We start from the raw sequence: 17,783 nt of genomic DNA, 5'->3' as shown, positions 1-17,783 counted from the left end.
ATTCTGAAGGCTGTCTTTTCACCTTGCTAATAGTTTCCTTTGATGTGCAGAAGCTTTTAAGGTTAATTAGGTCCCATTTGTTTATTTTTGCTTTTATTTCCAATATTCTGGGAGGTAGGTCATAGAGGATCCTGCTGTGATGTATGTCGGAGAGTGTTTTGCCTATGTTCTCCTCTAGGAGTTTTATAGTTTCTGGTCTTACGTTTAGATCTTTAATCCATTTTGAGTTTATTTTTGTGTATGGTGTTAGAAAATGGTCTAGTTTCATTCTTTTACAAGTGGTTGACCAGATTTCCCAGCACCACTTGTTAAAGAGATTGTCTTTAATCCATTGTATATTCTTGCCTCCTTTGTCAAAGATAAGGTGTCCATATGTGCGTGGATTTATCTCTGGGCTTTCTATTTTATTCCATTGATCAATATTTCTGTCTTTGTGCCAGTACCATACTGTCTTGATAACTGTGGCTTTGTAGTAGAGCCTGAAGTCAGGTAGGTTGATTCCTCCAGTTCCATTCTTCTTTCTCAAGATCGCTTTGGCTATTCGAGGTTTTTTGTATTTCCATATAAATTGTGAGATTATTTGTTCTAGCTCTGTGAAGAATACTGTTGGTAGCTTGGTAGGGATTGCGTTGAATCTATAAATTGCTTTGGGTAGTATACTCATTTTCACTATATTGATTCTTCCAATCCATGAACATGGTATATTTCTCCATCTATTAGTGTCCTCTTTGATTTCTTTCACCAGTGTTTTATAGTTTTCTATAAATAGGTCTTTAGTTTCTTTAGGTAGATATATTCCTAAGTATTTTTTTCTTTCTGTTGCAATGGTGAATGGAATTGTTTCCTTAATTTCACTTTCTGTTTTCTCATTATTAGTGTATAGGAATGCAAGGGATTTCTGTGTGTTGATTTTATATCCTGCAACTTTACTATAGTCATTGATTATTTCTAGTAATTTTCTGGTGGAATCTTTAGGGTTTTCTATGTAGAGGATCATGTCATCTGCAAACAGGTTTGATCCCTGGTCAGGGAATTAAGATTCCGCAAATTGTGGGGCATGGCCAACCGAACAAAAACAAATAACAGGTCTAATGAAACGGTGTTAATTCTTCAGATTCCTTTCAACACTGCCAGTGTGAGGGTGGCACTGAAGGGTCAGGTCTTCAACCTTAGTTATTTAACATCTGGTTTCTCCCAACATGTGCCTTTCCTCACCTGATAAACATGTTGATGAAAATGTCTCAGCATTCACTATACAGCTTTCATATTAAACTACACAATTTAGTTAATTTCTTAAAATGCTGCATTAGTATGTATCAAATAGAATAACTTCTTCAAAAAAGACTCACTTCTTCATTATCATTAAGGATAATTAAAAAAAACTGTGATACAACTTAATTTTAGTTTAGAGGTCAGCAAGAAAAAAAAAAAGAAAAATATCAGGTCTCTCACATTCTGAAATTGCCTTTTAATGTTTGCTTTTTACATGACAGTCAATACAGTTTTGAATGCTTACCCTACTTAGCTCTTCCTCAACAGCAGCAATTTTTTCAACCAATTCTACAATTTCTTCCTCTTGAACAGTTGGTTTTCCACTCATAGCTCTAAAATAAAATTTAAAAGGATTTTAACAGTGAATATTGTTTCCTAATGCCTAGAAAATTTACTCTAACACAATTGAGGCAGTTACATATCATCTGTACTCTTTATCACTATCATGATAATGATGCTTAAGTATCAATAAGCAACAGATACTAAGTGCAAAAAACAAATGTATTCTTTGTCTTCGGTTTATAAACAGACTGTTTTTCTTGTTTTCTCCATTTTGAAACTGAGAATCCCTACTGATTACAGGGGAAAAAACACGAATGTATATAAAATTTGAGAAGCTGCAAAGGTGACAGAGGACTATAACCCAGAGGTGGGGCATACAACGAGGTGCCTATAATCAGGAACATGAAGAATAATGAACAAGACAGGCAGAATCCTGAAGCGGCTTGTGGTGTGAGAGCATCAGGTGTCATAGGAGGAAGGGTCAAAGATAAGGAGCTAAAACCTGGAAAACTAAAGTACGTATACAGAGCGATTGAATCTCCTGCCCCCAGCACACAGGCCCCAGTACACACCCCAACACATATCACTATCACACCACCACAAAAGTCTTCATGAGATAAATGATTCTTCTCTAGAGCACAGCTTCTCAGCTTGAACACTACTGACATTTTGCACCAGACCATTCTGGTCTGCTTTAATGAGCCTCTCTGATTTCTTATTCGATTAGCAAGTGTCAGAAGTGAGTGCTGTCCTTTGCATTCTTCTAGTTCCTTCATAACTACCAACCATCTTCTATTCCACGTGGTGCTTAAATGACAAAGAATTTTAAGAATGTAGATTTCCTCAAACTATTTGCTAGAGCTATTGATCAAAGGAAAAGATAAAGTTGAGATGGTATAAGAAGAAAGTTCATTCTAACAGTCTTTTGATAACTATATCAGTTCTTTATTGCAAATTTGAAGTGCTTTCCTATATTAAATGTACAAGAGGGATGCAACATTGTTATTAAATGGATGATATAGTTTAGGTAAATAATTTTTAATTGAAGTATAATTGACTTACAATATTACATTAGTTTTGGGTGTACAACATAGTGATTTGATACTCTTATACATTACAAAATGATCACCACAATAAGTCTAGTTATCAACTGTTGCCACACAAAGGTAGTACAATACTGCTGACTACACTCCCTATTCTTAGAAATTAATTTCCATAACCAAGGGCTTTCCTAAAATTTTCTTCAGAATTGTACACTCCATTTTTTCTTATGAGCTGCAACACGATCCCGTTCAGATGCTGTTATCTCTTCTGTATATTCCTATGCAAGAAGGATGTTGTGTCAGTTTAGCACTTCACTTTTTTTTCATTCAGTTTGGGGAAGATTTATAATAAATAAAACAAAGTTAGCCCTCTTTCTTTTTTTAAAGCATAAAAATATGTGATTAAAAAGTCACAACCTTACTTTGCATTCAATATTAATATGGTTAGAATAAAGTCAATAGCTTTCATTCATTATAAAAATATAGGCTTCTGAAGAAAAAAACAACCCCCAGTAGCAGGGGTCTCCAAATCTCATCTCACACGAAAACGAACCAGGGTTTCTTAGGGAAGTGTCTGACTCCAGGATTGGGGCAAGAAACATTCAAGATGAACCTGGAACATCTTGTAAAACAAAATAGGAAGGAAGCAAAGGAAGCCTAGACCAACCAAAAAAAACCTCAAGAACCCACTGAAAAAGCACCCAATGGCCAGAGAAGGAACAATTGGAACGTCAGTGAGGTTATTAACTACAATTGTTAGCACAAATATTCTAAATCCATGAGTTTATAATGACGTTAAGAAACCTGGGAAACCAACCCATTATTCTCCAAACCATCAAAGTAAATGAATTAAACATTTGTCCTGTCTTTCCTATAAGAACTACAGCCTTGGGAGCTGAGGGAATGTTCCTCCTTATAGAGTTAGTCCAGCAGTCAACTAAGGAAGAACAATTTGAAAATTATTATTTTGCAACCCTTAAAGAACTAGTGGATCAGGTCATTTGAATATAATCAATCCCTTACCAAAAAAAAGGGAAAGAACCAGACATTATGTGCTTCCAAGTGGGAGAATATACCACCATTTATGAAGTATTTTGGTCAAAAATATATAAATAAGATAAAGCCTGACTCTATCAAGCCTCAAAATCCAACTACTAATTTATGGTAAAACTTATTTGGATCCTAAAACAAATTATTAAAAGTCTACACTGAAACAACTGGAATTTTAAACAATGACTGAATATTTTATCATAATAAATTACTGTTAAATATTTTTAGATTGAATAATAGCAATAGGGTTCAAAAATTCAAGTGTCTAAAATAAAATGAATGCTTATAAAAGAGCATGGCCTTTAAAAAATAATGAATATAAAAATCACTGTAGTTTTTCTCAGATCCTGATGATTTTGACACCCTCTATAAAGAGAGGTTTGCTCATATAAGCTTCCTTTTAAACAGTTAGATTCCAAGAGTTATTATAAAGCGACAGTAATTAAAACTGTGGTATGAGTGAGGGACAGACATAAATCAATGCAACAGAATAGAAAGCCCAGCCGTTTTGGAAAACAACTTGGCAGTTGCTTAAAAAAAAAAGAAAACTTAATTACCATACAACACAACAATTGTACTCTTTGGCAATTATCTCAGAAAAATGAAAATTTACATGTACACAAATTACTATAAACAAATATGATCAAAGCAGTTTTATTTTCAATCGTGAAAAACTGAAGTTAGCCCATATATCTTTCACAGGTGAATCTGACAACAAGCTATGTGTGGTATATACATGTGCCGTGCTGTGCTGTGCTTAGTCGCTCAGTTGCATCTGACTCTTTGCTACCCCGTGGACTGTAGCCCATCAGGCTTCTCTGTCCTTGGGGATTCTCCAGGCAAGAATACTGGTTGCCATGCCCTCCTCCAGGGGATCTTCCCAGCCCAGGCATCAAACCCAGGTCTCCTGCATTTCAGGTGAACGCTTTAGTCTGAGCCATCAGGGAAGCCCAAGAATACTGGAGTAGGTAGCCTTTCCCTTCTCCAGGGGATCTTTCTGACCCAGGAATTGAACTGGGGTCTCCTGCATTGCAGGCAGGTGGTATATACATACCATGGAATATTCCACAGCCTTAAAAAGTAAAGATCTATTGATATGCACCACTCAGGTTAACCTCCAAGGAATTATGCTGACTGATAAAAGCAATCCCCAAAGTTTACATACTGTATGATTCCACTCAATAACACTCTTAAAATGACAGGTTTAGAAATAGAGGACAGATCATTGGATAGCAAAGATTATGAACAGGAATTCAGAATGGGAAGGAAGTGATTATAAAAGGCCTTTTATAAATTATAAAAGTGATTATGAGAAATCCTTGCTGAGATGGGACTGTTCAGTATCTTGACTGTGGCTCTATGAACCTACCCATAACAAAATTGTATAGAACTAACTAAACACACACACATGAGTACCAGGAAAATTGAGGAATAAGACCAATGAATTGCTATTAATGGTGTCCCTGCAGTGATTTTACTATATAGTTTAATAAAAAGTACAAAGGATCTCTCTGTATTCTTTCAACTGCTTGTGAACCTATAGTTGTCTCAATAGAAACAAACAAACAACAAAAAAACACTACCAATAAAAGGAAAAGACAAGCCAGACTGGGAGGAAATATTTAAAAATTATTTCATAAAGGATCGTGTCTAGAAAATATGAACAATCTTTTACAACTTCATAAAAAGACAACCCAATTAAAAACTGGCAAATAATTTAAATAGACATTTCACAAATGAAGATACACATATGGATAATAAGCATGTAAAAAGATGCTGAATAGCACTATTCATTAAGGAAATACTAATTAAAACTGCACTGAAGTACCATTATAAGATTAAATTTTACTGACTGGATAGAGTTTCTAAGGTCATCTATTAGTATTAGAAAAAGCATTTTAACACACAGGGTATTCTGTTCAAACCATTACATGAAAAGCCTAATCACAAAGGTAATTTAATAAATTTTTAGAAACAACGATCTATTTCAGTTCCTCATTTTCACATTTGTCGAACAAATTTATATTACTCCATAAAAATTTACAATTACCTTAATCAGAGCTTTCTTGGTGAGTTTCTGGTTAACCTTAGCTTATTGCATATGTTCTTTGCTCTATGAGCATATTCCAATGTACTCAGAGTTTCCTGTGATGAAAAGAAAAGGCCAATTACTGAAGATATGAGGATAATTTAGAATAATGTAGTTCTGTTACCCAAAATGTACTATACAATAACATAATAATTTCTGGTTATATCTAATATAAACATTTACCCACTATTACTACTATACACAACCTTTCCAAACAAGGAATGTTCTTAAAGCAACTATACTCCAATTAAGCAAATAAATATGATAGAGGACTGTTTCAAACATCCTTATTTTTCATTCTTCAAGTTTAAGGGTCTTTAACTTTACTATAATTTAATCTAATAATTTTTTGCTTTAGTCTTAAACTCTTTAAGAAAAAAAAACCTCAATGAATTTCATCAACTGATAAAAAAATTGTCCTATATCCATATCATTCACCCACAAAAAGAATGAGTTCTGATACCTGCTGCAACGTGGATGAACACTGAACACATTATGCCAAGTGAAAGAAGCCAGTCATGAAAGAACTCTTATTCTGTGATTTCATTTATACAAAATATTCAGAACAGGCAAAGGTATAGATTAAAGAAAGTAGATTAATAGCGACCTAGGGCTGGAAATGGAAACATGTGGAGTGACTGCTAATAGGTTACAGGGTTTCTTTCTATGATAAAAATGTTTAAATTTTTGGTAACAGTTGCATAGCTCGATGAATATAGTCAAATCACCTAATTATATACTTTCAATGGGTGAGTTTTATAGTATACAAATCATTTCTCAACAAAGACAGTTTTTAAAATGAAAGAGGAGTTAAGAGACTTTACAAAAGCTTTTCTAATTCCATTTAAAGAAGATAATCCAGTAAAATTAAAGCAGACTTTACCATCTTTGTTGTTTCTCTTGGTTTTCCTACCTGTACCCCCATATCCAGCCACATCTTTAGGGATCTCTAAGCAGCCTCTAAAGCAGTAGCATTCACTTAACCCACTTCTAAGGCCTCAATTAAATCATTCACTGCTAATGACCACAGCAATTATCTTTGAAGACTGGAAAAATACAACTAAGTAACTAGCTTTTTAAGATTGAAAACTGCCAGCAAGGAGAAAGACAATTTTTCAGTGGTGTTCTCCTCTGTGTGTCCACCACATACAATGTCCAGATTATTTTACTGCAGTATAGAATGAATGAAGCCAATTAGTTAACTCTAAAAATATTATACATGATAGTTAGGGAATTCTCTGGCAGTCTAGTGTTTAGGGCTCCAAATGTTCACTGCTGAGGTCCCAGGTTCAATCCCTTGTTAAAAACTAAGATCCCACAAACCACGCAGCACAGCCAAAAAAAAAAAAAAAAAAGTGATAGTTAAGACCTTACCTCCAGATTGAGAGATGCAGGAGAAACTGTTGCAATGATACATGTTCTTGGATGTCCCCCAAGAGAGTCCTGGAGGATTCTGGTCAGTTTAGATTCTTGATAAGGAACATGAGGTGTTCTTTCTACAAGAGCAATAATAACCCTTCCCAGAGTCAACAGGGACGGATTGATATTTCCAGCTTCCCGAGCTCTCTTGCCAACTGCTCCAGAATGGCCAATGTTTTCACTGCCTGCAAGATCAACCTTGAATTTTAAAAATAAAAATAAGTCCTCAGTCTATGGATTTGGAATAGAAGACTTTCATTCTCATATTGTACATCTGTCAGTCAGTCAGTCAGTCCAGTCGCTCAGTCGTGTCCGACTCTTTGCGACCCCATGAATCGCAGCACGCCAGGCCTCCCTGTCCATCACCAACTCCTGGAGTTCACCCAGACTCACGTCCATATTGTACATAAAGATATTAAGTAGCCAGTAAAATAATTTTCTACAAATAATAATCCACTACAAAACCAATAACCCAGTGGGTACAAAAGCACTGTCTCTAAATACACAATTTTCAAACTGCTCTATGAGGTGATAAACCTCATAAAGAAGAAACAGTGGAATAGAACTACCATTTGACCTAGCAATCTCACTTCTGGGTATGTATGCAAAGAAAATGAAATCACTGTCTCAAAGAAATGTCTGCACTCCAATGTTCACTGCACTGTTAATGATAACAAGGTATGGAAACAGCCTAAGTACCTACTGACAACTGAATAAAGATGTGACATGATGTGCATGCACACACACACACTCGAATATTATTCAGCCATGAGAAAGGGTATACTGCTACACTGTACGTTTTAAATACATTATTTTATTTTTCAATTATACCTCAATAAAACTACAAAAAAAAAAAAAACTGAAAGAATGAACAGTAGTATTACAGTTGATGCTTACCAAGTTCAACTTTCCAATTTTAACAAGCTCCTCTCCATCAACTGTAGTTTCTTTCATATGTATTGTAACAGAGAAAACTGAGTGGGATCGACTAGAAAACAAGACCAAGTTGCTCAGTCGTTATAATGCAAAACATTATTTGTTTTCTTTCTATAACATAATGAAAGCAGCAAAGAAAGATCTAAATCCATCAGGGTAGAGAAAGATATTATCAGGCAGGATATCAGTAAAATTTTGGAAGACAGTGGATAGATAGAACGATGCTAGATTTTGGCTTTTTTGCTCCTGCTGCCTGCACAGAAGAACCCAATGATCACTCCCCCTCAGTGTCAACTGTCCTAAAAGTACATTGCTCTGCCTTGAGAAGGTCACCAGAGACAGGTAGGTCCTTCCTCTGAACAGCACAAATAGTAAATAGCAGTGTTCACTGAAACACCACAAGTAATCACTGCTAGACTACAACGTGAACATTTGGAGCCCTAAACACTAGACTGCCAGAGAATTCCCTAATTATCATGTATAATATTTTTAGAGTTAACTAATTGGCTTCATTCATTCTATACTGCAGTAAAATAATCTGGACATTGTATGTGGTGGACACACAGAGGAGAACACCACTGAAAAATTGTCTTTCTCCCTGCTGGCAGTTTTCAATCTTAAAAAGCTAGTTACTTAGTTTTCCAAACTCCTTCTTGTGCTGTATACTGACACTCAACTTTTATCTTAGTGATATAAAAAACAATACAGACAACCAAAGACAGCATTCCTTTCTGTATCAATATCTGATGAAGAACATTCTGTTTGTTAATGTCATTGATGGTTGGAATATGGTAATTTCTAATTTTCTTATTTGTACTTCTCATGTGACTTGGAGAATTTTATAAGTATCATTTTTACAAAATTATTTGAGTTATTTTAAATAACAGAAAAGGGGAGGGACACAGGGAAAAATATAAACTATTGATTTGAATTATAAAATATATCTCATGTTTTTCTACCATTATTTGCCCATTCCTAACTCAAGATAATAGAATTAATGCTACTAAGCATAAAAGTCAACTCTGATTTTGGAAAACTGAATCATGTTCCTTTCCTTTATCACATACATTAATAAGACGATATCTTTACTCCAGTCTTCAGTGAAAATTAGTAAATTTTACATTATTCAAACTTACAGAATAGTGGGAATTATATATTTCAGAGAAAACTATTTAGAGAAAGAAATTTTCTTAAATTCATTCTTCCAAAGTCTAAATCAAGTCAAGTTATAAACCAAACATTTAATTCAAATGGAAACTTCATTCTATGATTTGCTTATAATTCCATTTTTAATGGAAAGCTATTATAGGAAACTAAATTATAAAATCACCCATAATTCCATGATACTGGTTACTTTCATGTTATGCTATTTTTCTTCTTTCTTTAAATATGCATATGTTTATATAAAGCTACAATTATAACTGCTATAGCATATTGTGGAAATGTCCAACTATAAGAGAGTAGGACCTCAAAGTCATTTTGCAGTTCGGGGAAAATGATGTTCAGGTAGGTTTAACTACCTGAAGTAACATATTTAGTTAACTGCAGAACTGGAACTAAGCACAAATATCTAACTCCTAATCTACAGCTCTTTCAATTACATTCTGATGTTTCCTTCAAAGACGAGCAAAAAAAAAAAAAAAATCACTTCTGATTTGGTAAGTGTGTTTGTAGAGTCTGGGATTCATCTTATAAGGGATTCTATCAAATATGCCTCTTTCTCCCCTTGAAAGCCTGTATTAGTGATCATGTGTATTCTGTTAGTGATCATGTGTCTTTCTACATTAAAATTAAGCCATTGGGAAGAAAAAAGTCATGTTGTATAACCTGAATATATAAAATTTTGTCATTTATACCTCGATTAAGCTGGGGGTGGGGTTGGGAACACAGGCCATCTGGTTTTCTTCTAATCTTTACTCAAATAAGGGATTTTCAAACTGTATTTTAAGTATCCTTAGGGGCTCCAGAAAAGTACTCAGGGCAAATCTCCTGAAGGCTGAGGAGATAAGCCCCTGAGTATCCCACTGCCAAATCAACTACCCCAGCCACATTTTAATCTGGGCTCCCATGTGTAACTTCATTTGGGAAAAGAAATATTCCACTTAAAAAAACTTAATAATTCTGCTCAAGTTCAACTTGTCTTTTTCTACTTTCAACATTCTCCCAATATTGGTGCTCTCCTTATAAATCTCAAGCCAATTGCTAAGACAAGCAATTCAGCACACAATCCTGGTGTGTGACTCACATACCTTGACACACCCCAGTTTGATTTCCCAAGTTTGGATATTCTTCTTGAAAACAAAATGGAGCATTGGGGGAAAAGAGGGCTTTCTTACCTAGAGTAGGCATTCATCAAAGTTGCTGCAGCTGTCCTTTTTGCTGCCCCTTCTCCAAAATTTGATAGACTTTATCCTTGTTGTGTACTGTAATTTCTTCTAAACCTTTGATTATCACTCCCCTTTGGCCAAATACCAGAAGAACATCCATTAAATTGGTTAAAAAGAAATATATTTCTCAAAATATCACACATTAACATTTGGAGACATTCATTGTCAAAGACTCAAGTTACCTTGTCACGGGGATCATCAAATATCTGCAGTCTCTCAGAAAAATCAGAAGATGGATTAAGGAGATCAAAGAGTTCTTCATTATAGATTTCCAATAGCGACACTTTCACTGAAAATTCAGTACCATTATCAGTAAGTTTCTCAAAAATCTGATGAAGAATACGTGGAATTATATCAGCCAAAGGATCCTGAAATTATAATATTAATAAAGACTTAAAGAATACTATTTACTGCAATAGTTAAAACACATATATAACAAGGGCCTCCTTTATAGTATATTTAAACATAAACATGTCAAAACAGGTTAAAAAAAAAAAACTAAAAAACTAACCTAATTTTAGAGAAGCCAAATCATTTACAAGCCATTTACAACAATCTGTTCAATAGCAAAATCAGGAATCGCCTGAGCAGCACTAGTGAGGTCATCTGCCCCTTAGACACCTGCCCTCCCCTAAAGAAGAGTGATGTTGCCAAAACAAGTCTGATTTTGCTGGTATAACTTTGTTCCTGTTCCCTTCTGCCTGAAAGAGTCTTTCATTTTCTACAGCTCCACAGAACTCCTTTCTATCTGGATGCTGCAGAAGTCATGGACCATTGAGTGAAATCAATAAGGTCCTTAAAATCTACTCAGTTGAATTTTGTATTTTATAACACCATTCTTCTTGTTGAGGACCTTTGGGTGGTTTTTACCTACTGAGCACCTACTGGGTATTGTGAATAATGCTGCTATGAATATTAATATACAAATATCTTCTTAAGGTCTCACTCTCAATTGTGGGAGGTAAATAACCAGAAGTGGGATTGCTGGGTTGTATGGTAATTCTGTTTTTAAGTTTTTGAAGAACTACACACCCTTTTCCATAGTGACCACACCATTTTACATTTCCACCATTAATACATAAGGGTTTCCATTTCTTCACATCATCACCAATATATGTTATTTTCTACTTACTTTGTTTTTATAATAGCCAGCCAATGAGTGCAAGATGGTATCTCACTGTGGTTTTGATTTTAAGCATTGTTTCACGTGCCCATCAGGAAAGGCTCTATCTAACAGGAAGGACACTTACCTTCACTTTGCCCTATAGTCCCTTGGCCAGTAATAAATGGCCATCACTAATGAGGCAAAATGCTAAAATCCCTTTACACTGGTTATTTGGTTCAGTCTCCTAAGTTACCTTATATTGTTATTGTTCAGTCGGTAAGTCATGTCCGACTCTTTGTGACCCCATGAACTGCAGGACGCCAGGCTTCCCTGTCCTTTGCTGTCTCCCAGAGTTTGCTCAAACTCATGTACATTGAGTCAGAGATGCCATCCAACCAACTCATCCTCTGTTGCCCCATTCTCCTCCTGCCCGCAATCTTTCCCAGCATCCAGGTCTTTTCCAATGAATTGACACTTCGCATTAGGTGGCCAAAGTATTGGAACTTCAGCTTCAGCATCAGTCCTTCCAATGAATACTCAGGACTGATTTCCTTTAGGATTGACTGGCTTGATCTCCTTGTTGTCAAGGGACTCTCACAAGTCTCCAACATCGCCATTTGAAACCATAAATTCTTTGGCACTCAGCTTTCTTTATGGTCCACCTCTCACATCCATACACGACTACTGGAAAAACCATAGCTTTGACTAGATGGACCGTAGTCAGCAAAGTAATGTCTCTGCTTTTTAATATGCTGTTTATGTTTGCTGCAGGTTTTCTTCCAAGAAGCAAGTCTTTTAATTTCATGGCTGTAGTCACTGTCTGCAGTGATTTTGGAGCCCACAAAATAAAATCTGTCACTGCTTCCACTTTTTCCCCATCTACTTGCCATAAAGTGATGGGACCGGATGCCATGATCTTTTTTTTTTTTTTTTTGGATGTTGAGTTTTAACCCAGCTTTTTCATTCTCCTCTTTTACCCTTATCAAGAGGCTCTTTAGTTCCTCTTCACTTTCTGCCTTTAGAGTGGTAGCATTTGCATATCTGAAGTTGCTGATATTTCACCCAGATTGTGATTTATCCAGCTCAGCATTTTGCATGATGTACTCTGTATATAAGTTAAACAAGCAGGATGACAATATACAGCCTTGATTTACTCCTTTCCCAATTTTGAAGCAGTCCATGCACAGCACCGAAGTGGCAAGCAGCCGAGAGGAGATACCCCACATCCAAGGTAAGGAGCAGCAGCTACGCTTTGTTGGAGGAGCCATGAAGAGATACCCCACTTCCAAGGTAAGAGAAATCCCAGTAAGACCTTAGGTGCTGAGAGAGGGCATCAGAGGGCAGACAGGCTGAACCCACAATCACAGAAAACTAACCAATCTAATCACATGGACCACAGCCTTGTCTAACTCAATTGCACTCATCTCACATGCTAGTAAAGTAATGCTCAAAATTCTCCAAACAAGGCTTCAACAATTCTTGAACCAGAAACTTCCAGATATTCAAGCTGGTTTTAGAAAAGACAGAGGAACCAGAGATCAAATTGCCATCATCTTCTGGATCATCAAAAAAGCAAGAGAGTTCCAGAAAAAGATCTATTTTTGTTTTATTATCTATGCCAAAGCCTTTGACTGTGTGGATCACAATAATCTGTGGAAAATTCTGAAAGAGATGGGAATACCAGACCACCTGACCTGCCTCTTGAGAAATCTGTATGCAGGTCAGGAATCAACAGGTAGAACTGGACATGGAACAGCAGACTGGTTCCAAATAGGAAAAGAAGTACATCGAGGCTGTATATTGTTGCCTTGCCTCTTTAACTTATATGCAGAGCACATCATGAGAAACGCTGGGCTAGATGAAGCATCATCTGGAATCAAGATTGCTGGGAGAAATATCAATAACCTTAGATATGCAGACGACACCACTCTTATGGCAGAAAGTGAAGAAGATCTAAAAAGCCTCTTGATGAAAGTGAAAGAGGAGAGTGAAAATGTTGGCTTAAAGCTCAACATTCAGAAAACAAAGATCATGGCATCCAGTCCCATCACTTCATGGCAAATAGTTGGAGAAACAGTGGAAACAGTGGTAGGGGGCTCCAAAATCACTGCAGATGGTGACAGTAGCCATGAAATTAAAAGATGCTTACTCCTTGGAAGGAAGTTATGACCAACCTAGAGAGCATGTTAAAAAGCAGAGACATTGCTTTGTCAACAAAGGTCCGTCTAGTCAAGGCTATGGTTTTTCCAGTAGTTGTGTATGGATGTGAGAATTGATATATAAAGAAAGCCAAGCACCAGAGAATTGATGCTTTTGAACTGTGGTGTTGGAGAAGATTTTTGAGAGTCCCTTGGACTGCAAGGAGATCCAACCAGTCCATCCTAAAGAAGATCAGTCCTGAGTGTTCATTGGAAGGACTGATGCTGAAGCTGAAACTCCAACACTTTGGCCACCTAATGCGAAGAGCTGACTCATTGGAAAATACCCTGATGCTGGGAAAGATTGAAGAGGAGGGAGAAGAGGATGACAGAGGATGAGATGGTTGGATGGCATCATCAATTCTATGGACAGGAGTTTGGGTAGACTCCGGGAGTTGGTGATGGACAGGGAGGGCTGGCGTGCCATTGTCCATGAGGTCGCAAAGAGTCAGACATGACTGAGCAATGGACCTGAACTGATTATTCCATGTAAGTTTCTAACAGTTGCTTCTTGTACTGCATACAGGTTTCTTAGGAGACAGGTAAGGTGGTCTGGTGTTCCCATCTCTTTAAAAATTTTCCACAGTCTGTTGTGATTCACACAGTCAAAGGCTTTAGTATAGTCAATGAAGCAGAAGTAAATTTCATTTGAAATTCCCTTGATTTCTCTATGATTCAGTGAATGTTGGCAAATTTTTTTCTTTTTTTTTAAATATACATTTATTTATTTTAATTGGAGGTTAGTTACTTTACAATATTGTATTGGTTTTGCCATACATCAACATGAATCCGCCACAGGTATACACATGTTCCTCATCCTGAACCCCCCTCCCCCTCCCTCCCCGTACCATCCCTCTGGGTTGTCTCAGTGCACCAGCAATTTGACTCTGGTTCTTCTGCCTTTGCTACAACCAGCGTGTACCTCTGGAAGTTCTTGGTTCACATACTGTTGAAGCCTAGCTTGAAGGTTTTTGACCATTACTGCTAGCATGTGAAATGAGTGTAGTTGTCTAGTAGTTTGAACATTCTTTGGCACTGCCCCTCTTTAGGATTGGAATGAAAATTGAACTTTTCCAGTCCGCTGGCCACTGCTGAGTTTTCCAAATTTGCAACATGTGAGTGCAGCACTTTGATATCATCATCTTTTAGGATTTGAAATAGCTCAGCTGGAATTTCATCACCTCCACCTGTGGAGCCCCATGACTATCAGTGTGAACTTTGATATCAGTCAGTATAGTCATACATCTCCCTTGCACTTGTTAGTTAATGATCTAACTCAACCAAGCCTTAGTTTTCTCACTGGTGAAAGAAGTTGGTATTAGGAACTCCCTCACAAGGTTACTTCATTTTTTCCCCACAATATGAAATGATCTTATGAGGGAGTTCCTAATACTGTGAGTTAGATCATTGAGTAACAAAGGCAAGGGGGATGTAGAACTAGACTGACTGATACCAAAGTTCATACTGAGAGTCATGGAGCTAACCAGGTTGAGGATGGGTAGGTATAGCCTGACACAGCCATAGCATTATCTGCAGGCGTAAAGCAGGAAGGAAATCCACATACTCAGTATCTAACATCATTGTAGCAAGGGCCTAATGTGATATCAGTGTCATTTCTCCCAGGCTCTGGGTTCTCTGCCAGTCCTTGGATAGGACCACTTAGGAACTACTCAGGTGGTTCCACTTGAGCAGAACTGGGATAACCATATCAATACAAAGACCAGATATGGACCCTGAGTTGAGCTAATGTTTCCCAGGCACTGAACTAACTGGCATCAGACGGTCAGGTGTTGTTCCAAGACTGGGAGAGCATCTCTTGTCTCCCCACTCCTTGCTGTCAAAAAGAGGAGGTAGGAGAACAAAGGAAGGATGTGGGCCTCTTTCTGAACCCTAACAGCCAAGGCAAATTTTTGTCTGAAATGCAAGTGTGAATACATTCTTTTGCCTTGGAATATTTATTTTGTTTTGTTTTGGTTTTTTTTTTCTGATGGAATTGGTCCTGAACTCTTGGTTCCCTAACGTATTGTGACCTCATGACTTCTCACCAGTCAAGGAACTGGCAAAATTTTTCCATTATATGCTGAGTCCCTGGGACCAAGGCCTTGTCCTGTCCTACTCTCTGGTCATAGTTAACACAGACTTCTCCATCAACAGAGTGGAGTTAAATTATTTTACTACAATAAGACAATACCTGGAGTCATGTATCTTGTATAAGCAGAGTGGCAAAAGGTAAATTTTTATTTTATTACTCTACCTGCTCAAAACCTCATTAATTATGTGATTGGGCTTCTAATTTTATGCTTAGAATGGACTACTCAATAATCTTCATCTCTCCATGATGATAAAAGGATTGCAGATTGGGAGTTCCTTATGATGGGCAGATGGGTTGGGAAAGAAAGGACTACATAAAACAGCTATACTGTAAGGTAAAGGTCATCCTGGGGATGCTTAAGGGGACAAAATACCTTGCTTCCATCCAATTTCTATCATTCAATTAAGTTCAGTACAGTCACTCAGTTGTGTCCAACTGTTTGCAACCCCATGGACTGTAGCATGCCATGCTTCTCTGTCCATCACCAACTCCCAGAGCCTACTCAAACTCACGTCCATTGAGTCGGTGATGCCATGCAACCATTTTATCCTCTGCCGTCCCCTTCTCTTCCTGCCTTCAATCTTTCCAAGCATCAGAGTCTTTTCTAAAGAGTCAGCTCTTCACATCAGGTGGCCAAAATATTGGGGTTTCAACTTCAGCATCAGTCCTTCCAATGAATATTCAGAACTGATTTCCTTTAGGATGGACTGGTTGGATCTCCTTGCAGCCCAAGGGACTCTCAGGAGTCTTCTCCAGCACCACAGTACAAAAGCATCAATTCTTCAGCATTCAACCTTCTTTATGGTCCATCTCTCACATCCATGCATGACTACTAGAAAAACCATACCTTTGACTAGACAGACCTTTGTTGGTAAAGTAATGTCTTTATTTTTTTTTTAATTTTTTAATTTTTGAATATAATTCCAAATATCAAAATGAATCCACCACAGGTATACATGTGTTCCCCATCCTGAACCCTCCTCCCTCCTCCCTCCCCATACCATCCCTCTGGGTCGTCCCAGTGCACCAGCCCCAAGCATCCAGCATCGTGCATTGAACCTGGACTGGCATCTCGTTTCAGACATGACATTTCACATGTTTCAATGCCATTCTCCCAAATCTTCCCACCCTCTCCCTCTCCCACAGAGTCCATAAGCCTGTTCTATACATCAGTGTCTCTTTTGCTGTCTCGTATACAGGGTTATCGTTACCATCTTTCTAAATTCCATATATATGCGTTAGTATACTGTATTGGTGTTTTTCCTTCTGGCTTACTTCACTCTGTATAATAGGCTCCAGTTTCATCCACCTCATTAGAACTGATTCAAATGTATTCTTTTTAATGGCTGAGTAATACTCCATTGTGTATATGTACCACAGCTTTCTTATCCACTCATCTGCTGATGGACATCTAGGTTGCTTCCATGTCCTGACTATTATAAACAGTGCTGTGATGAATATTGGGGTACACGTGTCTCTTTCCCTTCTGGTTTCCTCAGTGTGTATGCCCAGCAGTGAGATTGCTGGATCATAAGGCAGTTCTATTTCCAGTTTTTTAAGGAATCTCCACACTGTTCTCCATAGTGGCTGTACTAGTTTGCATTCCCACCAACAGTGTAAGAGGGTTCCCTTTTCTCCACACCCTCTCCAGCATTTATTATTTGTAGACTTTTGGATGGCAGCCATTCTGACTGGTGTGAAATGGTATCTCATAGTGGTTTTGATTTGCATTTCTCTGATAATGAGTGATGTTGAGCATCTTTTCATGTGTTTGTTAGCCATCTGTATGTCTTTTGGAGAAATGTCTATTTAGGTCTTTGGCCCATTTTTTGATTTGGTCATTTATTTTTCTGGAGTTGAGCTGTAGGAGTTGCTTGTATATTTTTGAGATTAGTTGTTTGTCAGTTGCT

The sequence above is a fragment of the Bos javanicus genome, chromosome 28 (assembly GCF_032452875.1).
Source record: "Bos javanicus breed banteng chromosome 28, ARS-OSU_banteng_1.0, whole genome shotgun sequence".
Taxonomy (NCBI): Eukaryota; Metazoa; Chordata; class Mammalia; order Artiodactyla; family Bovidae; genus Bos; species Bos javanicus.
Note: the sequence above shows the minus strand (reverse complement) of the source record.